The sequence below is a fragment of the Physeter macrocephalus genome, chromosome 8 (genome assembly GCF_002837175.3).
Source record: "Physeter macrocephalus isolate SW-GA chromosome 8, ASM283717v5, whole genome shotgun sequence".
NCBI classification, from domain to species: Eukaryota; Metazoa; Chordata; class Mammalia; order Artiodactyla; family Physeteridae; genus Physeter; species Physeter macrocephalus.
The window spans coordinates 87,563,368-87,584,702 of NC_041221.1; positions in this window are offsets into that span (position 1 = coordinate 87,563,368).

Here is a 21,335-nt window from a genome sequence, read left to right on the forward strand (position 1 = left end):
GTAATTTAACAGCCATTAGAGACAACTCTGGGTTAAGGTAACAGGAAATCCCAGAGATTAGGTAGAAATTATCACTGTCTAAAGGCAAACAACAAATTATCTCTTGTATACATGTATATCTTTCCTTGAGAAAATCTATTTTACATAATATTTATAATATTTAAGCATTCATTGTATGCAACAACTGAATTACATTCTTTGAATGCATTATTTCACTGAGTCTCATAACAAGCCAGTGAAGTAGAGAGTATCCATTTTCCCCATTTTGCAGAAGAGAAAACTGATCCCCTAAATTTTACCTGTGGATTAACCCCAGTAGAATCACCTGGAGGGCACTGATAAAATTGGAATCTCTTAGGTACAAGCCAGTTCCCCAGGTGATTCTGACACAGACCAGGTTAAGAACCACCAATATAATGGATTTTAAACATAAGTCCATATTATATATCTACATATATCTTCATACTAATTCAAATACATATTTATAATGCCCTGTATTATTGCATTGAAAGCTGAGTAAATAGTGCTTATCTTGTGATCTTTTAAAGCTAATGCATCATAATAAATTGATGAATTGATATTTTCCTTGAGAAAAATCAATGATATCAAGGTCACTCTTTGATTCATAAGGCATTCTATGAGGCTAAGGGGCACAAGTACATTTCCATGAATGTGTCACTCAAGTGGAAAGCCTCTAATTTGTTTGTGGCAAGGGCAGAAATGTTTTTTTTTTTTTTTTGTGATATGCGGGCCTCCCTCTGCTGCGGCCTCTGCCGTTGCGGAGCACAGGCTCCGGACGCGCAGGCCCAGCGGCCATGGCTCACGGGCCCAGCCGCTCCGCGGCATATGGGATCCTCCCAGACCGGGGCGCGAACCCGTGTCCCCTGCATCGGCAGGCGGACGCGCAACCACTGCACCACCAGGGAAGCCCAGAAATGTTTTAACAAAAAAATTTTATTTGATCTAATTTCTGTGGAAGTTCCCATGTTTTAGATACTGTATTATATCCCAGGATTTGTTGCTGACAATCTGGGAATTCCAAGGAGGCTGGATTATGAAGGCAGAATACCAAAGAGGAAAAAGTTTCACAGAGAAAGTACTCAAAGGTCTACAGAGATAGCCCCACCACCACATGCACATAAAGAAAATTCCCAAGGCCAAGGAAAGAACTACCTGAAAGGATTAGAGGAAGCAATATTTGGCACTTACACAGGGCCAGAAACAGTGTCTGTTCCCACAAGTCAAACTGGAAAACTTCATGATTCATGGGGCACGGTGTGGAGGGTATCACCTCAGTAGTAGGGAATAAAGAGCACTAAACTAACTGGGGCTCTGCTCCTGCCTACCAAGTCTTAAGCAAGACCCAAAGGAACAAAACTGGTCCCAAGTAATTTAACTGCATGTACTAGCAAAGCTCAAGAAAACTTATAGAAATACAAAAACATCCAGCACTCAACAAGGTCAAATGCACAATGCCTGAACCTGATTAAAATTTTTCAGGTATGCAAACAAGTAGGCAAATATGATCCATAATAAGGAGAAAAATGAATTAATCCAAACTGACCAAGAACAGACACAGATGTTAGAATTATCACACAAAGATATTAAACAGTTACTATAATAACTGTATTCCATGTATTCAACAGCTAGAGAAAAAAACTGAACAAGTACAGACATGGAAGATACAAAAGAAGACCCAAATTGAACTTAGAGAAGAAAACTTCCATGTGTACAATGAGAAACACAATGTATGGAATAACAGCAGATTATGCACTGCAGAAGGAAAAAATAGTGTTCTTGAAGACACAGCAATAGAAACTCTCCAAACTGAACCAGAGAGAGAAAAATGACTCAAAGAAATTTAAACAGACCATTGGGGGCCTGTGGAGGAAAATTAAAGCAGCCTAATAAACACACAATTGGAGCTCTCAAAGGAGGGAAGGGGAGTGATAAGTAACATTAAAAGAAATAATAGATGAAAATGTTCCAAATTTGATGAAAACTATAAGCCAGTGGATTTAAGAAGCTCAGTGAACCCCAACCACAAGATACCTGAAGAAAACTACACCAACCAAACTGCCCAATAATCAGTGAGAAAGAACAGGGAGAAAAGATACATTATATAAAGAGGAACAAACATAAAGATGACAGATTTCTTGCCAGAAACAATGCAAGCAAGAGGAGAGTGGAGCTTTATCTTTAAAATGCTGAGAGAATTTTTTTAATGTCAATCAAGAATGCTACACGCAGTGAAACTATCTTTCAAAAAAGACGGTAGAATAAAGATTGTTTTTAGACATATAAAAGGTGAAAAATTTCATCATCAGCAGATATGCACTATGAAAAATGTTAAAGGGAGTCTTTCAGACAGAAGGGGGAAAGTTTCATGACACAGAAAGCAGAAAATGAATAGAACTACAAGAAAAAATAGACTAATCCACAATTTTTTATAGTCAGAAATTTAAAAATCCCTCTGTTAATAGTTGTAAGATAAGAAGACAGAAAATCAATATGGATTTAGAAGATTTGAAAAATATTAATCGACATGACCTGATGTTTGTAAAACATTCCACTCAACAACAGCAGAATGTGCATTCTTTTCAAATGAACATTTACCAAGATAGATCATTTTCCAGACCATAAAAAAAGTACAATAAATTTAAAAGAATTCTAATCAAGTTACATTCTCTGACCACAGTGGAATTAAGTTAGCTAAACAACTGAAAGATATCTGTAAAATCTCCAAATATTTGAAAACTAAATAACACAATTTTAACAAAACCATGGACAAAAGAATAAATCAAAAGGAAAATTAGACAGCATTTCTAACTAAATAAAAATGGAAACACCCCATTATCAAACTTTGTGGGAAGCAGCTAAAGCAGTTAGCAAACTGAAGCCTGTGGGCCAAAGCTGCCCATCAGGTATTTTTGTAAATAAAGTTTTATTGGAACATAGCCACACTAACTTCTTGCATATTGTCTTTAGTAAATACAGAAAAGGTTTGCTGAATCATGACTTAGAGAAATTTATAGCATTAAATGACTGTACTGTTATAGTCTTGTAGCCCAGAAATAACCTTTGTTAACATTTTTATCTATCCCATATTGGAAGATGGAGGTTCATTTCTTGGGTGAAATATTTAGGGAAATTTCTCTGGAGACCAAGTCTGGGGATGGGAATGTGAATTTACCTTTGAGAAGATCATAAGTTTGTCTCTAAAGGAGAAATTTGTTTTGGGAGAGGTTTGATTTCTAGCATGATGTACTTAAGGCTCTGGATTAGTACTGGGTATTCTAACTTAGTTAAGTCTTTAAATGTGGTGAGTCATATGAATGCATTGTTTAATTCAAAGATATTTTTATTGAGAATAGAAACATGGTGGTGAAGTATGACACATCAAAGTGTGTGAAGCTAATTAACATTAACATTCATCATCTCATAGTTATCTTTCCTGTTGTTGTAGTAAGAACATTTAAGATCTACTCAGCACGTGGATGGACCTAGAGACTGTCATACAGAGTGAAGTAAGTCAGAAAGAGAAAAACAAATATCACATATTAACGCATATATGTGGAATCTAGAAAAATGGTACAGATGAACTAGTTTGCAAGGCAGAAAGAGAGACACAGATGTACAGAACAAACATATGGACACCAAGGGGGGAAAGCGGGAGGTGGGGTTGGTGGTGGTGGGATGACTTGTGAGATTGCGATTGACATATATACACTAATATGTATAAAATGGATAACTAATAAGAACCTGCTGTATAAAAATAAAATTCAAAAGAAAAAAAAAAGAATCTATCATCAGCTACCTGAGAGAATGTGAGCAATAAAGGGGAATTCAAATAAAAAACAAACAAACATTTTTATCTATGCCATATTGGTCACTTTTGTTGGACACATTAAGCTATTAATATTTTTACAAAATTGGAATCAGATATATATATATATGTTGAAATATATATTTTTGAACTCTATATAGAATTCCATTAGACAGATATTCCAAAATTTTTTTTGTTTCCTATTCTTGATTATATTATTTCTAATTTTTTATTATTAAAAATAATGCTGCGCTCCCCTGGTGGCGCAGTGGTTGAGAGTCCACCTGCCGATGCAGGGGACGCGGGTTCGTGCCCCGGTCCGGGAAGATCCCACATGCCGCGGAGCGGCTGGGCCCATGAGCCATGGCAGGCCGCGGAGCGGCTGGGCCCGTGAGCCATGGCCGCTGAGCCTGCGCGTCCGGAGCCTGTGCTCCGCAACGGAAGAGGCCACAATAGTGAGAGGCCCGCGTACCGCAAAAAAATAATAATAATAATGCTAAGTTTAACATCTCTGTAGATAAATCTTAGTGTGTATCTCTGTTTTCTCAGGATAAATCCCTAGAAAGGAAACCTCTGAATTATAGGTTGTCGATTAACAACTGTTGTGCAGATATACTTCTTTCTATTCTGTTTCATTAATTTACATGTCTACACTTATATCAATACCACTTTGTTTTAATTACTGTAGCTTATATTTAAGTCTTCAAATAAGTAGTAAGAATTGTTTTTTCAAACTTGTTTTGCTAATCTAGGTCTTTGGATTTCCATATACATTTAGAATCATCTTGATATTTTCTTTTCAAGAAATTGATGGAATTTAGTTGGGATTGCATTGCCTCTATAGATAAATTAGGGAGTATTGACATCTTAACAATGTTGATTCTTCCAATTCATGAACACAGTGTACCTCCTCATTTATCTAGGTCTTTAGTTTTTCTCACTAATGCTTTGTAGTTTTCACTGGCCAGATCTTGCATTCTTCTGGTTAAATTTTTCATATATTTTGATGTTTTGTAAATGGTATGACACAGGTTGTAAATAGGTATATGTGAATACACACATGTATTGAGCCATGACTTTGTTTCATGTGCAGCATAATCCAACCAACTGAACTAACAGACAAAAGAATGAAAGCAAAATAAGTCATACAGTAGATAGCACTCTAAATTGCTATAATTATTAGCCAGAATATGTGCTAGATCAATGGACACGGAATCCTCTAGAAGATGAATATAAGTAAGAATGGAAATATTGTCTTTCTGCTTTGGGTATGGTTTTAAGTTTCTCATCTTTAAGAATTAGTATAAATTACTAGGTGTACAACAGTTGGGTTAGAGATTATACATATTTTACATTTTAATAACTATAGGCACTAATATAGATGTATGTAGGGGATGTTCACTGTACTATGGTTTAAAACTGAAAAAAGTGGAATAATCCAAAGGTGTGAATAGAAAGGGTTGTTTGAATCATCTTGGGCAGAATTCAATGCTTTAAATACCTGTTTTCTTCAAAGTAAGTATTTTACAGAGGCTAGATATTAACTCCAAGGATATACTATTTTTAAAATATTTTGGCAACTCAGAATTGTAGAACACACTCATAAGTAGATTCCATTAAGGACAACAGTGAACCTTTGATGATGGATTGGAATTGTGATAAAACCAACTGTCATTCAGTCAAAATTGGCAAAAAGGAATGAAAGAGCATTCTAAGTAAGCCACTGGGTTAAAATTTTATGATTTTTTCACACAATTTATAAACTGGCTTTGAGGAGAATTCTATTATAAATATAAAAGATTTGAACTAACATTGCCATAGGTTGCCTAGAACTAAAAAATATCTCACAAATAAATTACTAATGTGAAGCAGTATGGTGTATCAGAAAGAGCACTAGACTAAGAAAAGGTAAGAAAAGGTAAATCCAGATTTTATTTCCAACTCTGACAGCATATACCTGCATGAACATGGTATCTGAGATCCATTTTCCCTAACAAAAGAATAGTCAATTCAATTCACCAGTTCCCAGTCCAGCTCCTCATCAGAATTCCTTTTGTTGCAGATAACTGGACCACGCCCTGAAGATTCTGGTTTAATTACTCTAAGGCAGGTGAGTCTCAGGAATTTGCATTTTTAATGTCCTATATGATGTTTTGTGGCAACAAGTTTGTTGACAGGCATTGGGGCTATTGGAATAAATCTTCAGGATTCTTTCCAGTTCTGAAGTCCTATGATTCTGTTAAGACAATGAAGAAAAACTGAGATTCTTCATCACTTCTAATCAGTTTCTAATAATCATAGTTGCTGCTGATTAGAGTAAAAGGAGGATTTCTTTCAAATTAAGAAAGAATTATCGAAATAATGAAAATGAGTCCTTAATATCAAGTAGTTAGTGCAAGCGGCAACGAATAAAAAAGCATTCCATTGTCCCCTGCTCTAAAATTCTTAAGAATATTGACAATTTTCCATTCCTTCCTTTAGGGAAGAAGAAGAAAAAAGGTGAACTTATTTGGAATTCTATGTACTTTGCCCTTTAGAACTAGATGGTGTTACTGAAAGCAATATGGATCCTAGCACATTATAATATATAAATATCAGACCTGAATATAAATGTGCAGTGCATCTTTGGCCTTTGGGATATTAAAATGCTTGATGAGCCACGAACACAAGTTAAGTTAAAAAAAAATAAAAGGTGGCCCCTCTAAGTTATGTTATGAACCCACCAGGAAAGAACAATGTCTTATTTGACATCCTCTAGAGAACACTTTGCATACATTGAAGTTCAATAGCCATCCAATAAAAAAAAGTTCACAATGTTTTTGATCATGAATTAAGTTATGCTGAAAACTAGTACTTCAGTGGTAGGTAATTATTCCCTATTTGATAAGGAAGTAGACATAAATTTGATACTACACAGTATTTTACTCATAAACATATTCAAAAATCTTTTTGTATCTCTTTTGTAATTTATAGTTTAAGTAATTAACTCATTTAATCTGTAAAATGAGTTTTTATTCTTATTTTAACTGAAAGTTTATATATTAAGTTCATGTATAAACTCATTTGGTCACTTACTTACACATTTTTTTTAAATCGACTCTTTTTCTTTTCTTTTTTTTTTTTATACAGACCATCCCTGCTTCTTTTTTCTCTTTTCTTTAATCATCCCAAATGTTTTTACCAAAGGTATCTCCACCCCTTGCCTCACTGGTCATTATTTTATATGGCCAAGAAGCATCTATGTCCCCAGCTCCCACTGTATCACTTTCAATACCATGACAGTGACTATTACATTTCCATCTCTCTTTCCCAAAGTAGTTTTATTATCTCCTACTACAGGCTTGTCTGCTTTGATCTCCAAGCCACTCCCCATGGACACTTATCCTTTCGCTGGTGCTGGGCTTCTCACAAGCTAGCATTTTATCATGGACAGCCTTATTTTCCCAGCTGCTTCATTCCTTTTATTCAAGGCTCACATCCCTCAAGAAAACTTCCTCAACTTGGAAAAGCAAATGCAGTCACACCCATGCCAGTCATTTCTCCACTCTTCTCCCTTCAGCTAGTGTAATAATGACATGAGATAAGACTAGGCTTATTATTACATTGAGAGCCTACTTTGCTTAAGACATCATCTGAATCTCAGGATATCAAGAGGTAAAACACAATCCTTGACAAAAAGTAGTTTAAAATCGATGTGTGGGAGAAAAGACAGGGATGGATGACACTACTGCAAAGCATAAGCTAAGTCCAAATTAGTAGAATAGACAGGAATGTATAGGAGAGTCATAATTTATTCACAGCAACTCAGATATACTGCACTGTGTGTACACATACACAAAAACATGACTTTTCTTCAGCTGGTTTCATCATTTTCTGGGGCTTCTGTTTTCACTCAGCAGCAAAACTGTGTTTAAAAATTAACTTGCCCATTTAATGTAACTCAGGCTTTTCTGATTTCACTCTAGGTAAAGGCTGTATGGGGAGAGTTACTACACAGATGTATGTGCTCTTTCTTCTCATTTCTTTCCCCAGTGATATCTGGTCAAAGAAGTAGCTTTTGCAATCCCACAGCAGCAAGAAAGGGCTCAAGTTTTCTTGTGAATGTCACTGCTGGCTGTCTCGGATCTACAGCTGGGCTCATCACTTCTGGTTTGGAGGACTTGGCCTCTCTCCTGCTGCATCGACCAAGAGCAACACTGCTCTGGAGTGGGCAAGGCCTAACGATTGGGTCTAGAGAGCTGGTCATCTTCCCCACTGGCTGGGCACCCACTTTGATGACACAGCTGACACTCTGAGACTCAAAGTCCTCCTCCCATTCCCCCACTTTAAGTGCTTCCCCTGAGTTTTCTTGAGGTCCTTTCACCCCAAAGGAATTCCTTCATAGGCACACTGACTCAGTATCAGATACCTTTTGCTTGTCCTATGGTGTCACAAAGGAAATTCTGGGTAGCAATTATGTCTTACACAGGCCCTGGACAGCCAAGAGAGGGATAAAGGGGTAAGGAAGAGGAGAGAAAAGAGAGGGAGACTCACCAGGAAAAACTGCAAGGACTTTAGTTTGATTATTGTGGGGTTGGAAGGCGGAAGTTACAAATAAGACATGGCCACATCAAAAATAGTCCTGTATGCCTGGCTAAGGATTTTAGAATTTATCCCTCATACAGTGATTTTTCAACAAGGAAGTACATCCACTCACAGAAGCACAGGGGTAAACTGAAGCTCAGGCGTGGAAGCTATAGATTGTTAGTGGTGAGGCTAAAGTGACAGGGACAGGGAGATCCCCTGATCCAGGACAGGATCAAGTCAGCTTTTCTCAACATTGCATCATCACTACCTGAAGCATAGTAAATATTTTTTAAAAACATTTTATTGAATAAATGGAATGAATAAATGATGGAAGTAACAAAATTTCACCGAAAGTCCTAATTTTTTTTTGCGGTACACGGGCCTCTCACTGTTGTGGCCTCTCCCGTTGCAGAGCACAGGCTCCGGTCACCGAAAGTCCTAATTTTTTTTTGCGGTACACGGGCCTCTCACTGTTGTGGCCTCTCCCGTTGCAGAGCACAGGCTCCGGGCGCGCAGGCTCAGCGGCCATGGCTCACGGGCCCAGCCGCTCCGTGGCATGTGGGATCTTCCCGGACCGGGGCACGAACCCGTGTCCCCTGCATTGGCAGGCAGGCTCTCAACCACTGTGCCACCAGGGAAGCCCGAGATTGCTCTTTAAAGCATTCTGTGGAAAACTGGGCTCTAGATTCAGATAAATGGTGAACTTTGAGGGAATGTGAATACACTGAGACTCATGTTAAAAACTTGTATAATTTCTAGGGTAAAAAGTCACGTCCTGTAATATTTCAGGGTCCTTGAATAAGGAGCTGTATGGTTGCAGCACTAAGGGCAAGAGGCTTTATCCCACTTATAGTTTAAATCTATTGGGAGACCCTTCAGATTGTTTGCTATCGAACCGTAGGTGTAACATGTAACCAGCTGAAACCACTTCAGAATACAGCTGCCTTGCTCAGAGATGGCAGCAGCAGCAAGCAGAGCTTTCCAGAACGAGAGCATGCAGAGAAGTCCCTCCTGCCCATTAAGACACGTTACTCTTAGTTTCATCTGTTTTCATGCCCAGGGATTCCAGGTTGAAACAACCTTATGAAACACTTCGGTTATTTTAGTAACACAATGCACAGGGCCATCTAATTTCATGTGAACCTATTTTGAGGCTTAATCATTAATTTTCAAATATTAAAAACATCTAATGAAAATGTATGGTGAGTCTGTGTCATCATATAATCATTGGGGTGTCTGAGTCATGACAGTGAAGGCTTATATTATAAACCCTCCCCCAAAATATGCAGAACCCTTTCTGCAACCAGGTGCCTGGTATTTTACATACATCATTTCATTGTCCTGACAGCCTACATAATAGCTATTATTAACTCCATTTTACAAGTAAGGAAGACAAGGAAACAGCCTCAGAAAGCTTAAATAACCTATCCAAAGTCCGGGAAAGGACTTCCCGGGTAGCTCAGTGGTTAAGAATCCGCCTGCCAATGCTGGGGACACAGGTTTGAACGCTGGTCCGGGAAGATCCCACATGTCGCGAGCAACTAAGCCCGTGCGCCATAACTACTGAGTCTGTGTTCTAGAGCCCGCGAGCCACAACTACTGAGCCCGTGTGCCACAACTACTGAAGGCCACGCACCTAGAGCCCATGCTCCGCAACAAGAGAATCCACCGCAATGAGAAGCCCATGCACCACAACGAAGAGTAGCCCCTGCTCACCACAACTAGAGAAAGCCTGAGTGCAGCAACTAAGACCCAACACAGACAAAAATAAATAAAATTAAAAGAAAAAATCTGGGAAAGCCTATCTCACTCCAAAGTCCTTGGCCCACCTGTAGCAGCCTCTAAGAAAAATCCCAGGGTCACTGTTTTGGCAGGTCCTCTCTTTTGGAGAAGTCTTTAAATAGCCCTTTCATACTTACTGTTACCATCACTGTTGCTTTTCTGCTCTGAGCACCTATGCCCACTGTTCTGTTATACAGATGTGAAGATGAAATTGCTTCAGAAATAAGGAGATGCACAGAGGAATAGAATTGGAACGTGGCTTCTTTTTCTCGTGGCAGGAAAGCAAGAATTTGGGGATGCAGTATTGCATCTGAGTGCTTGTTTTGAATGATTCAGCCGACTTCTGGTATTCTCTCCTCAGACCTGAAAGTCTGGTTCCAGTATCAAATGCTGAGATTTTTGTTGTTTGTCTTATCAGATCAAAGTGACTCACAAATAAAGGTCAATCATCTACAATCTCTTTCAAGTTGTTGCTTTTGTTAAAAAAAAAACCAAGAAAACAAAATCACTGACTTGCAGAGGGTACAAATAAACAAAATAGAATTAGATTTAAAAAAAGGAAAATGGGCTGACACAAAAAAAGTCACCCTTTCCAGAGTTGAGTCATAAACTTCACTAAATGTTCTCTACTGAGCTGAACTCCCTACAAAAGCTTTAAATATGTGGGGGCCAAAGGACCACAAAATAAAATACACTGAGGGTCCTTTTGCTACTGAATCAAGTTCGTTTTGCCCTACACTCACCAAGCCAAAACGCTGAGACACTGAGATTTGCAGCAAAGAGAGGAGAAAGGGATTATTCGCAAAACATGAGCATCCTGGTAGAACGGTAACACTTAACTTAGAGAAGAAAAAGATTTTTAAAAAGTTTTGTTAGCAAATATACTTGGGAAGTACTGTTACTGAACCAGGTTCATTTTGTCCAACATGCAGCAAGGCACAACTGAGATGCGGAGACTTGCAGCCGAGAGTTTATTCGCATAGCAGAGAAGCAAGGAGGCAGAAAAAGAAGTCGTAGATCTGCCTCTCCCAAGGCAAGGGCCTGGAGTATTTACAGGGTAAGAACTAAGCAGCAGGGCGGTCTGAGGCCTCGGGGCAAGTGAGGGGCATGGGGTGGGGGTGTGGGGAAAGGTGATTGGAAAAAGGCGATGTAAACAGTAATCACTGTTCTGAGCAGGTGTAACTAAACTCCAGGCCTCTGCACATTCAAAACATGGAAGCACTTAGCATGATCTCAGGGTGGAGTTTTTGGCCCTGTGACGTCAAAAGGTCACCTAGCGGACACTGGCGCATGCCCAGTTGGAGGGTCGGTCGTCCTACCCAGTCTTAACCAGCTCAGCTTGAACTAAACACAGCTGACTCCAATTCCTGGAAAACAACTCATGCCATGTGCAGTTCGGAGGAGCACAAGTTCTTTTGTAGCAACAGTTACAATGACCTTGATTAGCGAAGCTAGGTGAAATAGATTTGACTAACGATTACCCATGGTTTCACATTACCCTTATAAATGTGCCCTCATCTTGGGACATTCCTATCTTAGAGACGGTATGTATCCATACGTGCAGGGAAAAAACAAAAAACAAAAAAACCAAGCTGGATGGCTAATTTATTGGAGATGGAGAGAATCAGGGATAGACCAGAGAGCCTGATGTGTCTCTAGGACAGAAACAGACATCCATCAAGAACCAAAGTCCTCTTTCTCTGCTCCTCACCCTCTCCCCTTTCTGTTTCTTTTTCACGTGAGCAAAATAAAGTCCTCACAGGCCTGACTTAAGTTCAGGAATCCCTTAGACTCACTAGATTTGGCAAAATCCATTTCTAAATACTGGAAAGAAGGAATCTGATTGGCCCAGGTCTTGTCCAATCATCTGCAGGTAGGTGGGCGTGGCCAGAACCAGCCTCTCTGAGAAGGAGCATGATGTTCCGTCCCTCGAGCGTCAGAGTGCTCTCCCAAAGAGCCTGAGGGGCCCTTCCTCCTCCCGGCAGGCAGAGTACATCAAGTTAATTTCCTTAGGAAGTGTATTCCATTTACAATATGCTATAATTAATTTCCAATGCTCAGACTAGTTTTCTCGTCACGTAAGCAGTAACCACTACACAGCAAAAGGATTCATCAAAAGATACACAGAATTCTTCAACCCACTCCCACCACCACCACCACACATCCACCATCCCCCCTTCCTCCCATCCTGTCTGTCACCTCCCCTGCAGCCTACAACAGAGATAACTGTAAACACAAAGAACATATCACTGGCCTGATAGCAAAGAGGGTAATAATACCTCCCTCTAGCTTTCTTCAAAAGGGTATCGTTGACAATGAATACACTACTGTTTATTGAGTACTTTGAGTTTCTTGGAAATAGTCACTGTATAAATACAAAGTACTATTACGGTTATCACCACGTTTAACATGTGGTTAACAGTGGAGAAGTTCTTTTGCAGTCCTAGCTGTAAACTATAGCTGTAAATTCTTCCCTTCTTCTTTAAAGCTGTTCCAGAGGCTTTGAACAATGATACTATAGTAACAATTCAAGTACATCACTGTGCCCAATGAATAACAGCACTCTTGATTAATGACACTTGTTCAACGTTCACAAAGTATGAAGTGTTAAAAAAATAGAGTTTCTGCCTACTATGATTTTTTTCACTATTTAAAACACAGGCATCATCAGAGCTGAGTTGTTTGGGGTTTTTTTTGAGCTGGACTTTTTTTTTTTTTATTACCTTTTCGTCTATTCAGTTGCTGTTGTATTTTTCATTCGACAAGTACTGTGCTTTTGTCTCACACTGGTGCTTGCTATCAGAGTGTTATCACTCAAGAGATCTGCTGTAGGATCTGCTAAGCATCTCTGCAATCAGCAAGCCGGCTGCTACCCTAGCACAAGACCTCTACCCAGTGTGGAAAAGGAGGAGGGTGGGGAAAAGGAGGGCAAGCGCTGCTGAGAGTCACACACTGGGTCACAGCTGACAAGGAACAGCCAGGTGCTGGGAATATCTATCATGGAGCCATTGGTAAATTGTAGGTGACTGGAGGCATACTTCACAGTGCTGTATCAAAGTTTATGTATTTTACTAACCTTATTTCATTGGGTTGAAGCTATACAGTTTTATGAGCCCCCCAGTACTCTACTAGGTGGAAATAAATTCCTCCTCAGCTATATATCAGAGGATGACATTGCTGTTGGCCCATCTCTCTGAGCAAATGCTCTGCCTGTATTTCTTCTTTTTCTTTCAGCCTCGGGATAGGGTGCAGGGGTGTGGAGGTGGGAGTGTTTCTGCATGATGTGCAGGAAAGAAAAAGCTTGTAGTTCAAGGTGAGGGAGGCAGTGCAACCCAAACGCCAGCTTTAGCCTCTTGTCCCATCCCTGTCTTGCAAATTGTTCAGTCCACTGGCGATTTGAATGGTTAGCACGATTGTCAGCTATCTCTCCACTCCAGCTTTTCTCTCTCCTGGCAGGAACTCTGGGACACAGACTTCACAAACAGTAATAATAACTCTACTTTAGCTTTCACATTTTTGCAGTTGTTATTATGTCATCATGGTAAATGACCATAATTGACCCCCACAATGAAATGCTGCCAACATTCATATGAATAGCAACTGCAATCGTGCAGGCTAGCAGTCATGTGCTTTGCAAGTAAAAATTTTGCTGAATAGCCGAAATCTCAGGTTCGTTTGGGGACCTGAGTATTTCTGAGTTATAATAGGAAATGATTTGTTTCTGAAACAGAAGAGTGCTGCATACAGAAACCTAAATAGCAGGTCAGGGCTAAGTAAGTATTAAAGGGAGATTTCCAGGATTTGCAGGAGCCCTTATGTCTTTGGGGGCTGATTTAGATACAGAGTGATGAGTCAGGAGACTCCACCTGAGCACGGAGATCTTGTAATTCTATTTCTCATCTAAAGGGCACACACAAAATACACACATATACACTCACACGTGGGCAAAATTTAACCATCTCTACCATCACAGAGTTAGCATTCACCTTTTCTGACCTTCTCCAGAAGTGGCATGCAGTAAGGATATAACAAAATAGTGAAGAAAGAAGTGACAATGCCAAAATACATATCAATTCCCTGACTGTAACTGTGCATTTCAATATTGTGCTTGGGATGCAATTCCAGCTAAATTAGCCTCGACAATTTTCAGCTGATTTGGTTGAGAAATCAAGATCATTTTAAGATGGTTATTTCAATAAATGAATGAATGGGTGAATAACTGAATGAAATCTCTCTATCTGATCCTATTTCTAAGGAACCTACTCTATCACAGAATGCTTATGTTTTATTGGGCTTTTTTTTTTCTCAAGCTAGGCACCATGCCCTTAAGTAAAACACGACCTAACACAGAAAGGGACCTTGAAATTAGCTTTACATAGATAGATGCAATCTAAAGAAACCTTGCTGGTTCAACCATTGTCAACCAGATCCAGTTAACATTACTCACACAGGATTTTGAAACCTGTCCCAAAGTCTTCTCTTAATTCCTTCTCATGTTCCAGAAACAAACTTCTCTCCAGTTCTGCTGCTCTGAATGAGAACACCTTTAGGGAGAACAACCGGCAGCCTCACATCATTCTTGCTATAGAAACTAAGGAAGATCATGAATTTTCCTTATAATCAGATAATAATAGAAATTATTCAACTATTCCTGTGATTCCCAAATTATAGGGAAATTGAGAAAGAACTTTGCCTGGACAGTTTCTAGCATTTTAGATCAACTGTTTACAAGAGTAAGTTTCCTGTGGCTTCCTGCGGCACAAAGAGTTATCTCCCCAGGATGACCTAGGACAACCACAGGAAAAATACAGTTGCCTTTGGACCATTTCCACCTTTTAAAAAATTCTCCTATCCCCTAGTTCCCCTATTGACCAGTGACTTCATTTGGTCAGTGGACCCTCAGAGGGGGTCAAATCTACATGGTGTCCACGACTCCTCTCCACCAACCCGCGACAAGCAGATTTTCTCCCTTACTCCTGTCTCTCTCTCAACTCAATCAAAATGTCCCCATTACACTAGTGTGGCAAGGCTAGATGTTACCAGAAAACTTATTTACCAAAAAACTTATTACCAGAAAGCTTTTATGCACTGGGCTGTGAAAAGCTGTAACTCTCCTAATAAATATTTTCAATTTTCAAGAGGAGTTTATTAACCCAAATGAATCTCTTATTTTTTAAATGGATAGAGATATTTTGTTCAGGGAAGACTTGTCTACAAGACTCTCCTGAGTCTGCTCTGGCATGCTAAAAATCAGCAACTTGATAACCTATTTCTGAAAAGTTCCCTGACTTCGATTTGAATTTCAAAGTTCAAATTCAAGCATCTTAACATTCTTAGTTTTACTCTAAGGTGAGTTAAAAACAAACAGAATAAAGGCAGAGGCATATAACTTTTCTAAATTGCATTTATTGTTTGTCTCTTTCTCTTCCTATTCTTACCAGAACAGAAAGGAATGGCTGAAGGGCAAATGGTCACTCCCTGGTTGGAGGCTGACTTACTGTTGACCAAGCAAGGATTGGATCATCTCTAACCGGACTGGTCAGTCACTGTGGGCAATAGAGGTGCTCCTCGTGGAATCTGCAAGTGGGGAAAAGTATGTGAAATTGTTCTTGCTTATGTTGAATTTTTTGAAGCTCGTGCATTCCATTATTAACTCGGTGTGGTGTTGTTTTGACCAGGGAACTGTTAGCCAGAAGCCTGGACTACCAGCCTCTGTGGTCACCTCTCATTCCAGTGGGAAGGAGGCTTCTCTTTCTCTTCACTTGGCCATGGACTATCCCATCTACCTCCTCTGTGTTCTGAGTCTCCTTCCCTGACCAGTGATTCTTATTTAATAGCTAGGTCACTACATTAGTCAAATGTGCAAAGAAAGTTAACCTTTCATTTTATGTGTTTAAAAGATGCTCATTAACCCAAATGGCTATTGTATATTTTAAATGTGTGGTCATTTTCTATAACTGAGTTAATCTTATTTCTTGAACACCCACTTATGAGTTATATGTGTGAGAAATAGTATCTCTTACTATCTTACAGTTTCATATCTTTCATTTCAAGGTGGTCTATTTGGGGGTACATGCTTAGTCTTTCAAAGTTGTTCTCTTGCCCCTGAGTTACCCCAGGGTAGCACTAGGGTATATGGGAGGTGGGTTATGTTCCTTTGTGGGGTTGGGGAAGGGGGGGAAAGTTATGGACTTGCAGTCACAGTCCCATGTGTTGTACTCTGGATTTTGGAAGAATTTGGGTAAAAGTGGCTAAATCTCCCGAGACATAGTGTTCCCATGGCTGATATTCATGGTCCTATCAATTTGCTTCTAATCTCAAATACCCTATACTTTGTAACCTCTTCTTTCACTTCCCACACCTCTGGCTGGTTCAGTGATCATCTCAGCCTCTCCCTCTCCTCACCAAGGCTTATGGATACTTCTGGATCATTTGCACAATATGTGCAGCCATGAGGAACCTGGAGTGTTATCTCATGTCTATTTAAATAAACATGTCTTCTACTATGCTTGTGGTTGAAAATGGTTCTAGGATAAATGTTTGGCTTCTCCTAAAGGCTTGTATCCTCCCCTTGGCCAGTTCTAAGAAAACAGGCCACTAGCACAGATATACTAAGGTTCTTTCATTTCTCTCTGGATGTTTCTACCTCCCCAGCTTCATTCAATGCTACTCCCCAAGTTTGACATGGAGTGGGAACTCCTGGTACCTGTGCCTGGCTGCATGCTTAAACTTCTCTCTCTCATAGTCTTTCCAATTCCACTTGAGTTGGAAGGGCTGGATTTTCACCATGTAGTAGGATCTTCCTTTACATTACATTCATGGCACATGATAAAACTGGGAGCTCAGTGAATTTAGAAAATCTTTTGTTTTCCTTCCAAGACTTCTCTGGCTTCTAAGATTGTTTTCAAACTAGGTGCTCAAAAGTTCTACTCTGGTAAAGAAAAGCTCAATGTTGGCTCTTTATTTCTCTTTACAGTCTGCCTATTTCATGCCTAATGTTTCCAGATAAAAATGAGTGTTTCTGGATGACTAGAAAGTCCTGTACATGAAAAAGCACAAGAAGAAAAGTGCAATGATATTTTTTTTTATTGGAGTATAGTTGCTTTACACTGTTACGTTAGTTTCTACTGTGTAGAAAAGTGAATCAGCTATACGTATACATATATCCCCTCTTTTTTGATTTCCTTCCCATTTAGGTCACTGCAGAGCATTGAATAGAGGTCCCTGTGCTATACAGTAGGTTCTCACTAGTTATCTATTTTATACATAGTATCAATAGTGTATATATGTCAATCCTCATCTCCCAGTTCATCCCACCCCCCCTCTTCCCCCTTGGTATCCATAGGTTTGTTCTCTACGTCTGTGTCTCTATTTCTGCTCTGCAAATAAGATCATCTATACCATTTTTTTTAGATTCCACATATATGCGTTAGTATACAATATTTGTTTTCCTCTTTCTGACTTCACTCTGTATGACAGTCTCTAGGTCCTTCCACGTCTCTACAAATGACCCAGTTTCATCCCTTTTAATGGCTGAGTAATATTCCATTGTATATATGTACCAAATCTTCTTTATTCATTCCTCTGTTGATGGACATTTAGGTTGCTTCCATGTCCTGGCTGTTGTAAATAGTTCTGCAATGAACATTGGGGTGCATGTGTCTCTTTGAATTATGGTTTTCTCTGGGTATATGCCTAGGAGTGGGATTGGTGGATCATAGTATTATTTCTGTTACATATGCTTAACATGTCTAACTGATGCTTTCTCTGCCATCTTCTTAGGTGGCTTTCAGAGGAGATTCTCTCACAAAATGCTATGATGAATGAGAATTTTCCCCCAAACCTCTCTCAGTCACAGTTCCTGACCCAAGTCTTAGATGATTGTTAGTGAGTCAGAGGATAACTTGATGCCTTTGCCTTGTCACCAGACTGAGAGCTCCTCAAAATGCTGGGAATATCTTGTTCTTCTTGAATCCTCAAAATCTAACATAAACATTAGCCATCAGTTGAAATTGATCCAATTTTATTAAGTACTTCTGAAAATTGAAGTAAATGTTCTCCCAAACCTGACAGTCTGTTTTAGATAATTATCATTTCTATAGTATTTCAAGAAATATTTTTATTTCTCTATATGTACTGGACCATCTCATTTAAACCCATAAATTTAATACACTTGATACACCAATGATGCACAAATTGTATCTCCAGCCCAGATCTCTTTCTTGAACTCCAGACTGTATATACAATTGGCTACTTAACCTCTTAACATGATTGTCTAAGACTGGACAACTGGACAACTGACTTTTCCCTTCACTCCTGCTCCTCCCACAGTCTTCCCCAGCTCTCCTCCTACCTTTTCAGCTTAGAAGCTGTATGATCATCCTTGAGTCCTCTTTTTCACCCCCAAAATCCAATCCATCAGAAAATCCTGTCTCTTTATCTTCAAATAATATTCAAAATCCACTCACCCAAATTTAATTACATCTCCACCGCTGTCATCTTTGTCTAAGGTACCGTCATCTCTCACCTGGATTATTGTCATTGCCTCCTAACTAGTCTTCTTGCTTTCAATCAAGTAGTCTATTTGCAAAAGAGCAATAGATCATATCCCTTACTTGAAGAAAAGAGCCTCTATCAAGGTGCTTAAAAGGTCCAAAATGAGCTGGCCTCTTGCTACTTCTCTGACTTTCTTACTATTCTGCCTCCTGCTTACTCTTCTCCAGTCTTACTGGCCCCTTGATAATAACCAGCAAACATGGTGCCATCTCAGTGACTTTGCACTTACTGTTCCCTTGGCCTGGGATGACCTTCTCTTAGATACCCAAATGGCCACTCCCTCTCCTCCTTCAGGTCTCTGCTTAAATGTCTACCAGTGAGACCTTGCCTGACCACTCTAAAATAACACACTGTCCGCAGCACTCCCTATTCCCCTTTCCTGATGTATCATTTTTCCATAGCACTTACAATTATCAAAATATTATACCTTTCCATAATTGCTCATTAGATGTTTTCCTTCTCTAGAAAATAATCTACATTAGGGCAAAAATATTTTAATCTTTTTTATTCACAACTGTATCTCCAGCACCTAGAACTATATTTGGCACATGGTAAGGGCTCAATGAGGATTTTTTGGGTGGATGGAAGGATGGATGGATGGATCAATAGATGAATGGGTAGATGGATACAAAGATGTATAGAAAGAAGGAAAGCTTTCCAGATGGGACCAAAGCAATGTGGAACACTAATTTTCATTGTTTTGTACCAGCAGAGTTTATTGGCATTTTTAACATATTTCTGGAGTTATTCTGAACTAGAGAGGGAATATTTTAAATGAACTTGTATCTCTATATTCATTTATTTGTTGCATATTTATTAACTGCCAAACCTTGAAGGTTCAACAATAAACAAGATAGACATGGTCCTTGCCATTAAGGAACTTACATTTGGAAATATATTCCAAGATTAGAAATATCTTCCAAGGTATTACAAGATATTAACAGAGTTAATATTGTTTTAAAATATTACTACGCTTTTCCTCTTTTGCATTTTCATATACAGGATACAAAATCTTGGAAGCAGTGAGCATAGTTAGGAGGCAATGGCAAGAATCCAGGTGAGAGATGATGGTACCTTGGACCAAGATGACAGTGATGGAGATGTAATTAAATTCGGGTGAGTGGATTTTGAATATTATTTGAAGATAGACCAGATTTTCTGATGGATTGGATTTGAGGTGTGAGAAAGAAGAATCAAGGATGATTACATGGTTTCTAAACTGAAAAGGTAGGAGGAGAGCTGGGGAAGACTGTGGCAGGAGCAGGAGTGAAACAAAAAGGTCAGGTGTCTGGACTTGCACAATGCTTTGGACCTTCCAAAGTCAGGATAAGACACAAATTGGTCCCTTGATTTAACAGCCCAGATACATTTTCAGCAAGTCTCCAGAAAATGGGAATTGATATAATAATATTGGTAATGACAGAAATAGCTAATAGATCGTTTATTATGTGCCAGGCACTATTCTAGTCACTTAAGCAAGTTCCCAGCTAGAAACTACATTTCCTTTGGCTATGGGTATGACCGTCACTAGGTTGGAGTCAATGGGACGTAAGTGAAAATGATATGTATATAAATTCTGAATTGTCTCCAACTTGAAGACAAGCTGCTTTTCCTGGACTTTGGCTCTTATTTCCATGAGTAGGACTTTTATGAGCCAGCAACCCAGACTTCAACTTTGTAATCAATGGTGGGGCTACAAGATGAAAGGAATTCAAATTCCGAAAAGTTTGTGGAGCACAGCTACCCGCTGTTCTAAACTGGCCTGTTACGTTAGAGATAAATAAGCTTCTCTTTGAGATTGTTGGATCTCCTTTTTTTCTAGGAATATAGCATTTACTCAATTAATATGCACAGTTTTCTGAGTTGAAATGATTGTAGCATTAACCAGGCACGCGTAGAATTTTACTTTTATGTTCTTTTTTACAATTATAAAAGAGCAAATTTCTTTATTGCATCTGGGCAGCTGTTTGCCAATCAGATCGTTGCTCTTACCTCCTTCCTGGACTCTCACCCAAGCTGGAAGAAAAGTGATATTCAAGGTGATATGTGCACAGTAGATGACACGTGACGTAAGTATTCAGTACATTCCAATTATTATCACTATTGGGCACTGTTTCACCACTCAATTTCTAGACCAAAGCTACATTTCCCCATTTTTCCATTAATTCTCAGTCTCTCATTCTGACCATAAAAAGTGGATTACAGTTTGCTCTTATAGCATTCATCAATAAAGGATATTTTGCTTCATTAGACGCAGCTTTCTTTCTTTGTTCCTCTTGTGCTATGTTGCAAAGAACAACCTTGTAATAAGTTGCTCCCACTTCACTACCAAAAATAAAATCTTCTTTTAAAATTAAATACTTTCATTTCAACTGTGATAATGCCAAATTTGGCACAAATAATTTACCAGTTCAACTTCAAAGTCTCCCCAAACCGTTGGATTCCAGAGTGCCTAAAATTCAGGCAACATTCTCCTGGAGAAAGCATTCATATATATTAGAAAGACCCTAACAATCAGGGATCTAGATCCTACCTTTCCCGTCTCTACTGCTATCACCACACCCCTACGGTCAGCACTTGGTCCTTCTGTGTCTTTCCATAGCTC